Source organism: Scyliorhinus torazame, chromosome 1 (assembly GCF_047496885.1).
Source record: "Scyliorhinus torazame isolate Kashiwa2021f chromosome 1, sScyTor2.1, whole genome shotgun sequence".
Taxonomy (NCBI): Eukaryota; Metazoa; Chordata; class Chondrichthyes; order Carcharhiniformes; family Scyliorhinidae; genus Scyliorhinus; species Scyliorhinus torazame.
Genome location: NC_092707.1, coordinates 376,787,484 through 376,799,590, shown reverse-complemented (window position 1 = coordinate 376,799,590; position 12,107 = coordinate 376,787,484). Strand labels below are relative to the sequence as shown.

At 51.2% G+C, this 12,107-nt stretch overlaps 1 long non-coding RNA gene across 1 annotated transcript in view; it reads right to left on the bottom strand.

The window, feature by feature from the left end:
• LOC140426722 (uncharacterized) overlaps positions 1–12,107 on the bottom strand; it is a 33,655-nt gene extending 21,548 nt beyond the window's left edge. The window contains exon 1 of the long non-coding RNA XR_011948283.1: positions 11,692–12,107. This is a non-coding gene — a long non-coding RNA (uncharacterized lncRNA). The remainder of the gene's footprint in view (positions 1–11,691) is intronic.

Below are 12,107 nucleotides of genomic sequence, written 5' to 3'. Positions count from 1 at the left end.
AGTTCAGGCTCCCATGAACCCTGTAACAACCCACCACACAGCCACATCAGACGAGGCGGAATTCCTATATTCCACCCCCCTCACAGTGACCCAATTACGGGACGAGTGTGCAAAAATCACACCGTTCTTCCCCGCTTCAAACCCACACCATTTCTTTGCCACCGTCAAACATCAGGCGACCATGTATGGCCTGGATGAGAGAGAGCATGTAAAGCTCATGGTTCTAAGTCTAGACCCATCGGTAGCAGCAGCCCTTCCCGACCCACAGAACGTAGGAGGAGGCACCCTTGCAGAAATGCATACCACGATCCTGGATGCGATCGGGTATAACCGGGGTGACCCCGTAGATGGCCTCAATAAAGGGTAGGCAGAAGAAGTCTGAGCACCCCACACCGTTTGCAGGATGCCTGTGGATTCACTTCGAAGCCGTTTTTGGAGACGTAGACCGTGCCCATTTGTCCCCAGACAATATGGTCAAATGGACCCGCGCCCTTATCTCCCATGCCACAGAGGCAGGACAGAATGCCTGTAGTAGTTATGATCCCTCGGAGGAGGCTCATAACGAGAAGTGGGTTGTTAAAAGATTGTCCCGCGTTTGGGAGCAGTTTGTTCACAACCGACCCGCCGCTAAAACCACAGAGGAAAAGCAAGCCACCGCAGACATGCAGGCAGTAAAAGCCACACCTCACAACCCCGCCTGGGTAAACGAGGGAAAGAACAGCCCCCCAACAAAACCGCAAGATTGTTACAACTGCGGACAGTTGAGACATTTTGCAAAAGAGTGCAATGCCCCTAAAAAGTAACCGAGAGCCCAACAAACAGGCACTCTCAATAAGAAAAAGGCAGAGCCCATAAATAGCGTTAGCGCCCGTTCGGATCAGACGGACTTGACCTGAACGGACTGACGGTGTACAGGCTCCCCCAGTTGGGTCTGCGATACCCTTTGGGATAGGTCAGGACGACCCGTAGTCGCAGCGAAAATTCGGGGACAGCCTATCGAGTTTCTTTGGGACACAGGAGGGTCCCGCACCACCATAAATTCCTCCACCCTTTGTCAGGACACGTGGCCCACTACAGCCACTATCACCCTCAGCGCCTTTACAGGCCACTCACAGCAGGGACACATCACAGCCCCTGTACCCATTCAAATAGGAAACATAACCACAAAACACCCCGTAGTTTTAGTCGACCTGCCCCTTCCAGCAGAACACATTCTGGGAATCGACTTTATGAATTCCCACCACCTATCTTTCGATCCAGTCAACCAGTGTGTCTGGAAGATGGCGAAATCCGCTAGAGCCCCCGCAACGCTCAACATAGGGGACTATATGAACAAAATTAGCGCAATAGGCGAGTTTTGGTTCAACCTCACCACACTCAGCACGGACCGGCAGGTTAGGGCAGTCCTGCAAAAGAACAGGGCAGCATTCGCGACCCACAAGCACGACTGTGGACGGATGACTGGCTCCGTACAAGTAACAGGACCGGACCCTAGACCCCCAAAACAGTACGGATTCCCCCTAGAAGCAGAGGGAGAAATCCTAAAGGTTATAGGGTACTTATTAGAGCAGGGTGTACTAAGATCGGTAGCCTCAACTAATAATGCCCCGATTTGGCCAGTGAGAAAGCCCGACGGATCATGGCGCTTGACCATTGATTATCGGGAACTCAATAAAGTCACCCCCGCAGCAGCCCCCACCGTAGCAACAAGTCCCGAGACCATGCTCAAGCAGGGACTCAATTCCCGATATTTCACGGTTTTGGACGTCAGTAATGGATTCTGGTCCATTCCATTGGCAAAGGCGTGCCAGTATAAATTTGCCTTCACTTTCAGAGCGCAGCAGTACACGTGGACATGTCTGCCACAAGGCTTCCACAACTCCCCCTCCATTTTCCACCGACAGCTGGCAAATGGACTAGCAAAATTTTCTCGCCCCGAATGTCTGGTACAGTATGTAGACGACCTACTACTGCAGACAGACACAAAGGAAGAGCACATTGAGCTTCTGTCCGAACTCCTGGAATTGTTCCATTCCATTGGTTGTAAAGTAAACCCCAAAAAGGCCCAGATTTTGGAAGAAAAAGTGGTATATTTGGGTACAATTATCACACACGGCAAACGCGAAATCGAGCATAAAAGAATTGACTCGATCGCTAAATTGCCCTTCCCCAGAACGTTTCAGCCCTCCGGTCGTTTTTAGGACTGGTTGGCTACTGCCGAAACCACATCGACGGCTTCGCCAGCAAGGCAGCGCCCCTCTCAGACCTCCTAAAGAAGGGAACCCCCTGGGAATGGCTTCTGCAGCATACGGATGCTGTGGAATCATTAAAACAGGCGCTCATGACTTCCGGGTGCGGCGATGACCAGCTAAGTCGCACGTTTCGGCAGCTCCCGGTGGAACGGACTTTTGGGCTCTTAATAAGAGCCCCAACGGCAATTTTAACGGCTAAAAGCACTGTGCGGTAAACCAGAAGGGAATCCCCCCTGGATACGGATGGAAAAAGGAGAGGAAAGTGGCCGGATTGCGGTGGATCCTTTAGAGCAGCGGCAAGGAAGGCAAGCAAAAACCAAGATGGCGTCGGAAGGTGGCAGTTTAATATGGGGCCCTGAACAACACGAGTTTTTGAAACGCTGCGTGGAAGAGCTTAAAAAGGAGATGAAGAAGGAGCTGTTGGCCCCGATATTACAGGCGATTGAAGGGCTAAAAGATGAGCAAAAGACCCAGGAGCCCGAGCTTCGGGTCGTGAAGGCAAAGGCTGCCGAGAACGAGGACGATATACAGGGCCTGGTGGTGAAGACGGAGATGCACGAGGCACACCATAAACGATGTGTGGAAAGGCTGGAGGTGCTGGAGAATAATGCGAGGAGGAAGAATTTAAGGATTCTTGGTCTTCCTGAAGGTGCAGAAGGGGCGGACGTCGGGGCATATGTGAGCACGATGCTGCACTCGTTAATGGGAGCGGAGGCCCCGACGGGTCCGTTGGAGGTTGGAGGTGGAGGGAGCGAGGACCGAGAGCAGGAGAAATTCCCAGAGCCATAGTGGTGAGATTCCTCCGTTTTAAGGACAGAGAGATGGTCCTCAGATGGGCAAAGAAAACTCGGAGCAGTAGGTGGGAGAACGCGGTGATCCGCGTATATCAAGAAGGAGGGCGAGCTTTAATCGGGCCAAGGCGGTGCTTCATAAAAAGAAGATTAAATTTGGAATGCTGCAGCCGGCAAGACTGTGGGTCACATATCAAGGGAAGCACCACTACTTTGAAACGGCGGATGAGGCGTGGACATTTATTGTTGAAGAGAAATTGGAATAAGCGGGTTATTAAAAAAAGAACGTTTGAGACAAAGTGGTGGGGCGAATATGGGGGGCGAAGAGGGGGGAAAAGGGGGGAGAGATGATTTTTATGTTGTTAATCCTGCGACCCGGTAACTTTTCTCTCTTCCACAGGTTGTGGGGGAGGGAGGAAAGGAGGTGGAGGAGCTGGGGGCGTTGGCCATTGGGGGCGGGGCCAAAAGGGAAGCGCGGGCTTTGTTCCCGCGCTATGATAATTATGGCGGGAATAGGGAAGCAGGAAGGAGGGGGCGTCGCACGGTGCGAGCCGAGGTCACGGGGGGAAGCCGAGGTCGGCCAGAGTTTGCTGACTTCTGGGAGCAACATGGGGGGTGTAACTACGCTAGTGGGGGATCTGGGGGGGGGTAGGAGGGGGGATTTACTGGGTTGCTGCTGGGGAGAAGGGGGAGCTGGTATGGGGTGGGGTGGGTGGGGCGGGAGGGCACCGCCTGGGGGGACACAGCTGCGTGGGAACTGGGTGAGGAGCTGGATAAAAGGGGATGGCTAATCGACAAGGGGGGGGGGCAAAGAGCCCCCCAACCTGGCTGATCACGTGGAATGTGAGAGGGCTGAACGGGCCGATAAAGAGGGCACGGGTACTCGCACACCTTAAGAAACTTAAGGCAGATGTGGTTATGTTACAGGAGACGCATTTGAAACTGATAGACCAGGTTAGACTACGCAAAGGATGGGTGGGGCAGGTGTTTCATTCGGGGCTAGATGCGAAAAACAGGGGGGTGGCTATACTAGTGGGGAAGCGGGTAATGTTTGAGGCAAAGACCATAGTGGCGGATAGTGGGGGCAGATACGTGATGGTGAGTGGCAAATTACAGGGGGAGGCGGTGGTCTTAGTGAACGTATATGCCCCGAACTGGGATGATGCCAACTTTATGAGGCGCATGTTAGGACGTATCCCGGACCTAGAGGTGGGGAAGTTGGTAATGGGTGGAGATTTTAACACGGTGCAGGAACCAGGGCTGGACAGATCGAGGTCCAGGACTGGAAGGAGGCCGGCAGCAGCCAAGGTGCTTAAACACTTTATGGAGCAGATGGGAGGAGTAGACCCATGGAGATTTAGCAGACCTAGGAGTAAGGAGTTTTCGTTTTTCTCCTATGTCCACAAAGTTTATTCGCGAATAGACTTTTTTGTTTTGGGAAGGGCGTTGATCCCGAAGGTGAGGGGGACGGAGTATACGGCTATAGCTATTTCGGATCACGCTCCACACTGGGTGGATTTGGAGATAGGGGAGGAAAAAGAACGGCGTCCACCCTGGAGAATGGACATGGGACTAATGGCAGATGAGGGGGTGTGTCTAAGGGTGAGGGGGTGTATTGAAAAGTACTTGGAACTCAATGATAATGGGGAGGTCCAGGTGGGAGTGGTCTGGGAGGCGCTGAAGGCAGTGGTTAGAGGGGAGCTGATATCAATCAGGGCACATAAAGGAAAGCAGGAGAGTAGGGAACGGGAGCGGTTGCTGCAAGAACTTCTGAGGGTGGACAGGCAATTCAAAGGCTACACGTAGAATTTGATTTGCTGACAACGGGTACTGCAGAGGCACAGTGGAGGAAGGCACAGGGTGTACAGTACGAATATGGGGAGAAGGTGAGCAGGTTGCTGGCCCACCAATTGAGGAAAAGGGGAGCAGCGAGGGAAATAGGGGGAGTGAAGGATGAGGAGGGAGAGATGGAGCGGGGAGCGGAGAGAGTGAATGGAGTGTTCAAGGCATTCTATGAAAGATTATATGAAGCTCAGCCCCCGGATGTGAAGGAGAGAATGATGTGTTTTCTGGACCAGCTGGAATTTCATAAGGTGGAGGAGCAGGAGAGGGTGGGACTGGGAGCACAGATCGAAATGGAGGAAGTAGTGAAAGGAATTAGGAGCATGCAGGCGGGGAAGGCCCCGGGACCGGATGGATTCCCAGTTGAATTTTATAGGAAATATGTGGACTTGCTCGCCCCGCTACTGATGAGAACCTTTAATGAGGCGAGGGAAAGGGGACAGCTGCCCCCGACTATGTCAGAGGCAACGATATCGCTTCACCTAAAGAAGGAAAAAGACCCGCTGCAATGCGGGTCCTATAGGCCTATTTCCCTCCTGAACGTAGACGCTAAGATTCTGGCCAAGGTAATGGCAATGAGGATAGAGGATTGTGTCCCGGGGGTGGACCATGAGGACCAAACTGGGTTTGTGAAGGGGAGACAGCTGAATACGAATATACGGAGGCTGCTAGGGGTAATGATGATACCCCCACCAGAGGGGGAAGCGGAGATAGTGGTGGCGATGGATGCCGAGAAAGCATTTGATAGAGTGGAGTGGGATTATTTGTGGGAGGTGTTGAGGAGATTTGGCTTTGGAGATGAGTATATTAGATGGGTACAGCTGCTGTATAGGGCCCCGATGGCGAGCGTGGTCACGAATGGACGGGGGTCTGCGTATTTTCGGCTCCATAGAGGGACGAGGCAGGGATGTCCTCTGTCACCATTATTGTTTGCACTGGCGATTGAGCCCCTGGCAATAGCATTGAGGGATTCCAGGAAGTGGAGGGGAGTACTCAGGGGAGGAGAAGAACACCGGGTATCTCTGAATGCGGACGATTTGTTGTTGTATGTGGCGGACCCGGCGGAAGGGATGCCAGAGATAATGCGGATACTTGGGGAGTTTGGAGAATTTTCAGGATATAAACTGAACATGGGGAAAAGTGAGTTGTTTGTGGTGCATCCAGGGGAGCAGAGCAGAGAAATAGAGGACTTACCGCTGAGGAAGGTAACAAGGGACTTTCGCTACTTGGGGATCCAGATAGCCAAGAATTGGGGTACATTGCATAGGTTAAATTTAACGCGGTTGGTGGAACAGATGGAGGAGGACTTCAAGAGATGGGACATGGTATCCCTGTCACTGGCAGGGAGGGTGCAGGCGGTTAAAATGGTGGTCCTCCCGAGATTCCTCTTTGTGTTTCAGTGCCTCCCGGTGGTGATCACGAAGGCTTTTTTCAAAAGAATTGAGAAGAGTATCATGAGTTTTGTGTGGGCCGGGAAGACCCCGAGAGTGAGGAAGGGATTTTTGCAGCGTAGTAGGGATAGGGGGGAGGGGGCTGGCACTACCTAGCCTAAGTGAGTACTACTGGGCCGCCAATATCTCAATGGTAGGTAAGTGGATGGGAGAAGAGGAGGGAGCGGCGTGGAAGAGATTGGAGAGGGCGTCCTGCAGGGGGACTAGCCTACAAGCTATGGTGACGGCGCCGTTGCCGTTCTCACCGAAGAAATACACCACAAGCCCGGTGGTGGTGGCTACTCTGAAAATTTGGGGGCAGTGGAGACGGCATAGGGGAAAGACGGGAGCCTCGGTGTGGTCCCCGATAAGAAATAACCATAGGTTTGCTCCGGGGAGAATGGATGGGGGCTTTGGAACATGGCAAATAGCAGGAGTAACACAATTGAGAGATCTGTTTGTAGATGGGACGTTTGCAAGTCTGGGAGCTCTGACCGAAAAATATGGGTTGCCCCAAGGGAATGCATTTCGGTATATGCAACTGAGGGCTTTTGCGAGGCAACAGGTGAGGGAATTCCCGCAGCTCCCGACGCAGGAGGTGCAGGACAGAGTGATCTCAAAGACATGGATGGGGGACGGTAAGGTATCAGCCATATATAGGGAAATGAGGGACGAGGGGGAGATTATGGTAGATGAGCTGAAAGGGAAATGGGAAGAAGAGCTGGGGGAGGAGATTGAGGAGGGGCTGATGCCCTAAGTAGGGTAAACTCATCGTCCTCGTGTGCCAGGCTAAGCCTGATACAATTTAAGGTGTTACACAGGGCGCATATGACTGGAGCACGGCTCAGTAAATTTTTTGGAGTAGAGGATAGGTGTGCGAGATGCTCGAGAAGCCCAGCGAATCACACCCACAGGTTCTGGTCATGTCCGGCACTACAGGGGTTTTGGGTGGGGGTGACAAAGGTGCTTTCGAAGGTGGTGGGGGCCCAGGTCGAACCAAGCTGGGGGTTGGCTATATTCGGGGTTGCAGAAGAGCCGGGAGTGCAGGAGGCGAAAGAGGCTGATGTTTTGGCCTTTGCGTCCCTAGTAGCCCGGCGCAGGATACTGTTGATGTGGAAGGAAGCCAAGCCCCCGGGTGTGGAGACCTGGAGAAATGACATGGCAGGGTTTATAAAGCTGGAACGGATTAAGTTCGTCCTAAGGGGATCGGCTCAAGGGTTCACCAGGCGGTGGCAACCGTTCGTCGAATACCTCACAGAAAGATAGAGGGAATGGAAAAGAAGACGACAGCAGCAGCAACCGGGGGGGGGGGGAAGAGAGAGGAACCAGAAGGACTCTCAGGGGGATGTTAGTGTATAAGTATAATATGTATAGGTTGTTGTTATAGGTAATTGTATACTGGACTGCTGAATTGTATTTTTGGAGAGTATTTATTTGGGACAAGGCAGTTGCCATTTAGTTTTGTTTTTTAATTTTGATGTTGTTTATATATTATTTATTTCTTGTTTGAAAAACTGGCCATTGTTATTTATATTGTTATATTACTGTGTAAAAGATACACAATGTACTGTTATGGTTGGCCAAAAATTTTGAATAAAATATATTTTTTAAAAAAACAGACGCTCATAGCCACCCCCACACTAAAAGTTCCAGACCCACTTGCCCCTTACGACATAGAGGTAGCGACCACAGACCGCACCCTTTCAGCCGTGCTCCTGCAGGAACGGCATGACCAGCTAAGACCCGTGGCTTATGCCTCCTGAATTTTAGATGCTGTGGAGCAGGGATTTTCAGCCTGTGAGAGGCACCTGCTCGCAGTTTCCTGGGCAGTCCAGTACTTTTCATACATTGCTGGACTGAACCCCATCACCATTTTGAACGAGCACACCCCCACCCAACTTTTACTGGAAGGACAACTTAAAGACGGTACCGTCAGCCAAATACGCGCTGCTAGGTGGACCCTTCTCTTGTAAGGACGGGACATCACAGTCAAACGGACCAAGACCCACACATACTTAGCGGACAATTTACAGTACCCCAGAACCCCCCATAAGTGTGAAATCATCTCTCCCCACCACAACACAGGCCCCTTTATAGCTAAAACACCCCCCAGAAAATTAGCCACTCCATCTCAGAGCCCCCCTCACCCGGACACATGTGACCCCATTAAGATTTATGTGGATGGATCTTCCACAGTCTTAGATGGGCAACGCATAACAGGTTATGGGATTTATGTTGAGGACGCACAGGGATGCGCCCTCGAGGAGATAGCATTAAACTCCCCGGACACTTAGGCGCGCAGGCAGCAGAGCTTGCGGCCATCGCGTACATTGTAGAGCACCCAGATTCCTTCCCCAGCCCAGCAGACATATATTCAGACAGCCTATACGTCTGCAACAGCCTCACAGAATTTCTGCCCCTCTGGGAAACAAGGGGATTTATTTCCGCGGATGGAAAACCCCTCCCCTCAGCCCCATTACTCCGCCATATTTTGCAAAAAGCCAAGTACAGGACTTTTGGCATTATAAAAGTCCGCAGCCACCATCGTTCCTCCCCCCCTGGAAATGTAAAAGCCGACACACTGGCTAAGGCAGGATCCAGACATGGGTATTTTTGGAAACCCCCCGAAAGCGTGCCAGTGAGTGCGCCAGTGAGTGTAGTTCAGGTCACACAGACTAGGATCGAAGATCTAGTAGAGGCCCAGAAGCAGGATAGCGCTCTCACTGAGATTGTGAAAGGGAAGTTTCCAGCCTCCTACGAGAGGTTCAGAAATACACTGACCACACATGACGGTGTGGTGCCAAGTTCAGATCGACCCTTCTTCTCCTACTCGCAACGTTCAAGACCCTTCGACGAAAGAACATGTAAGTCTTACTCCAGCGATCGCTACCAGATAGGTGTTCCAGACTATCGACCCGTACCAGCCTTTTTGAATCCCGCAGGCCAGACCCAATTCGATAAGCCATTTGTTTCCCTGACCTGGTGGGCCATCACCAAAGTTAAGCATTGGCCTTTAGTGGTAGGTAATAGTCTAGAAGTAGGATTATTGTATAAGTATTTATTGCTGTATATAATAAATAATAAATGATCGTTGATTTAACATTTACTGTATTATTAATCATTACTTGAGCTTGAACCACGTGGCGGTATCAGAAAGATACCTGGCGACTCGTGAGCAAAGGTGACAGAATTAGAGCTAATAAAACTAAGGCTAATAAGAGCAACAATACTATGCCGCACTGAACCTGCTGATGTACAGTGCTTTCTTCACTAGGCTGAAGGCAGCTCGCCTCCTTGCCAGCTCCACCGTAAAGTCCTGGTATATGAGTATACCAGCTCCAGCCCACTGCACCACCTGCTTCTGCTTTGCCCAGCACAGGACTTTCTCCTTCACGCTATACCTATGGAAACACAGAGTTTCTAATCTTGACGGCTCACTCGCCTTTGGTATAGGCCTCCATGACCGATGAGCCCGATCCAGTTCATATCGGGAGGGATCGTCCCCCTCCAATAGCTTCGCCAACATCGTGGGAAAATACTCCGTCAGCCTTCCACCCCTTTGAACAGACCCACAATCCTCAGATTCTGTCGCCTGGATCTGTTTTCCAGGTCTTCCATTTTGGCTCGCAGACCCTTGTTGGTCTCTATCACCCTCCGCAACTCCTTCCCCATCGAGATGAGTCGATCACTGTGCTGCGATAATGCCTCTTCCACTTCCTTCAGTGTCTCACCTTGCTCCTGCACCTCCGCTTGACATCGCCTCCTCCACCAGCACTTTCAATACCGCCCCATTTCCTTCTTCATCGCTTCCATGTGTTTTGTGAACTGTATTTCACAAAGACCATCACCGTGGTCATTTCTTCTGCTGTGAGCGACACGCCCCCCCCTGGTGCTGCAGCCTCCACTTTCCTTACAGTTCCTGCGCTGACTTTTTCACTCCCCGGCAGACTTCCGTTAACCGCCTTGTTCACGGTCGTTTTTCTCCCAAACTTGGACATTTCTCCTCCCTGTGCCTTCTTACAGCCTTTTCAGCCTCTGTTGCCCCCGGGAAATTCCTATTCCCGAGCGGGAGCCCTCCAGTGTGCAGCTGCCTCCCGCCCGCTGTCACCAGAAGTCCGAATGGTCATAAGAATGATCAAGGAATAAGGAACTTCAGTGTGAAGGTAGATTGGAAAAATTCGGGCTGTTTTCTATTGGGGAAAAGGCAACCAAGGGCAGATTTGATCGAGGCATTCAAAATCATGACGGATCTGGACGGTGTAGATAGGGAGAAACAGTTCCCACTAACGAAAGGATTGCAAACAAAAGTGCATAGATTTGAAGTGGTTTACAAAAGAAGCAAAAGCAATACTATAATTCTTTTTCACGCAGTGAGCTTTTGAGGTCTAGAATGAGCTGGGAGCCTGGTGGAGGAATTAAAAAGGGAATTAGACTGTTATTTGAAGAGGGAAAATGTGCAGCGTCATGGGGAGAAGGCAGGAGAACAGCACTAAGTGCATTCCTCTTTCACCAAGTCAGTGCAGACAAATAGGCCAAATGGCCTCCTTCTGCAATGTAACAATTTTGTGATTTAGAGTAAAAAAATAGAAGCTAAGGGTATTTGCAAAGCTAACATTCTCATCCTGGTTTTCAAATCCCTCCCAAACTCTGTAATCACCTCCAGGCATATGACCCTACAACACTTCTCTAATTCTGGCCACTTGAATGTGCTGGCCAACCAGAAGGGGCAGGCAGAGCACAGAATCATGCAATTTACAGTGCAGGAGGCCATTCGGCCCATCAAGTCTACACCGGCCCCTACCTAAGCCCACACCGCCACCCTGTCCCCGTAACCCAACCTAACGTTTGGACACTACGGGGCAACTTTAGTGCGACCAATCCACCTAACCTATACATCTTTGGACTGTGGGAAGAATCCGGAGCACCCGGAGGAAACCCATGCAGACACAGGGAGGACATGCAGACTCCGCACAGATGGTGACCCAAGCCGGGAATCGAACCTGGGACCCTGGAGCTGTGAAGCAACAGTGCTAACCACTGTGCTACTGTGCCACCCCAGGGCAGGGGAGTGATATTAGGTGAATTGCTCGGTCAGAGAGCCAGCATAGACACGGCAGACTGAATGGTCTCCTTCTGTGCTGTAACCATCTGTGATCCTTGATTTTAATTGCTCCACCATGAGTAGCTATGTCCTCAGCTGCCTGGCACCTATAGCTCTGTCATTCATTCACCATAAATCTCTCCACCTCCTTTAAGATACAGATTAAACTCCATTTCCTTGACCAATCTTTTTTGTCATCTCTCCTCACATCTCCTCATGTGTCACATTTTTGCTTATCACGCTATCAGTGGACAGTTCTGCCAAAATAAGCCTACCCTTTGCCACGTTGAACGAACACAAGGCACATAACGTGGAAATACTTAGTTAGAACTCCTCCTGCTGTTTGCTGCTGCTTCAAGACTTGTTCGGACACTTTGAAACTTGCCCTACGCCGGGCTCCGCCCAGTTGTCAATCATCCGCCCAGATCAATGAGCATGCCCGCCCCTTCATGGTCCAACTAACTTGATGCAAGGACAACCAAGCTGCATGATGCCGAAATCCCTCTTTGGAAACGACGGTGCTTTCATTGGTCGACGGCAACGTCAATCAAAGAATATATTCCCGCCTTCGGGCGGATTTGTGTGTCGGGGCGTGGGAGAGAAGGTCGGCATCCCACCCCCACCACCCAAATCATATAAACATGGCGACGCTGAAGCGAACTACATCTCTTGACCTGTCGGTCGCCTGGGC